Source organism: Mandrillus leucophaeus, unplaced genomic scaffold, assembly GCF_000951045.1.
Source record: "Mandrillus leucophaeus isolate KB7577 unplaced genomic scaffold, Mleu.le_1.0 Scaffold270, whole genome shotgun sequence".
NCBI lineage: Eukaryota > Metazoa > Chordata > Mammalia > Primates > Cercopithecidae > Mandrillus > Mandrillus leucophaeus.
In genome coordinates this window covers 1421386-1422674 of record NW_012102810.1, presented here as the reverse complement: position 1 = coordinate 1422674, position 1289 = coordinate 1421386, and positions in this window count along the sequence as shown.

The following is a 1289-nucleotide window of genomic DNA, read 5'->3' as shown; positions in this document are numbered from 1 at the left end:
AGACTGCACCATTGCACTCCAGCTTGGGCAACAAGAGCGAAACTCTGTCTCAAACAAAAAAAAAAAAAACAAGGAAAAAAGGAAAAAAGGAAAAAAGGAAGGCGAGAGGGAAGGAATTGTTCTTCCTTGCAGCAAGATGGCAACTAACAAATATGGGAGAAATGGTAGAATTAGAAAATCACCATTTTGGCCAGGCACAGTGGATTATACCTGCAATCCCAGTGCTTGGGAGGCTGGTGAGAGGATTGCTTGAACCCAGGAGTTTGAGCCATATTGGTCAACATAGTGAGACTTTGTTTGTACCAAAAAGTTGTTTTAATTAGCTGGCTGCAGTGATGCACACCTGTAGTCCCAGCTACTTGAGAGGCTGAGGCTGGAGGGTTACCCGAACCCAAAAAGTCAAAATGCAGTGAGTCGTGATCATACCACTGCACTCCAACCTGGGTGACAGAGGGAGACCCAGAAAAAGAAAAAAGAAAAAAGAAAAGAAGGAAGGAAGGAAGGAGGGAGGGAAGGAAGGAAGGAAGGAAGGAAGGAAGGAAAAAATCACCATTTGATGGTTGTATTTTCTGAAATATTTTCCAACAACTTCTGTTATCCTATATATTCTTTTTTATAATGTGACTTTGACAATCTTCTATCAAAAGTTGGGATCTCTGTCTCCTCCTCTTAAAACCAGGAGGTGTTTTTTGTTACTGTTGGGAAATGTTGCCATGTGGCTTCCAGAATCTTCCATTTATTCCCTGGAATGCTTACCCCAGAAGTTGAGGCCAATGGGAAGAAGCCCAAACTAGCCGTAGGAAAGCAGCAGCTGAGCCCTGGGGCTGTGTAGAGAGGTGACCCCGGCAGCCCGTCAGCTGCAGGTCTGCCTCCACTGTGACAAGGACCTCACGAGAGACCCCGAGCAGAACTGCCCAGCTGAGCTCTGCCCAAACCCCTGACCCACAGACACTGGGAGAGCTCATAAATATTTTTGTTTGTTTGTTTGTTTGTTTGTTTTTGGTTTGGTTTTGAAGCAGAGTTTTGCTCTTGTTGCCCAGGCTGGAGGGCAGTGGTGCCATGTCAGCTTACCACAACCTCTGCCTCCTGGGTTCAAGCTATTCTCCTGCCTCAGCCTCCCAAGTAGCTAGGATTACAGGCATGTGCCACCACGCCTGGCTAATTTTGTGGGGTTTTTTTGGTTTTTTTGGTTTTTTTGAGACAGAGTCTTGCTCTGTCACCCAGGCTGGAGTGCAGTGGTGCGATCTCGGCTCACTGCAACCTCTGCCTCCCAGGTTCAAGCAATTCTC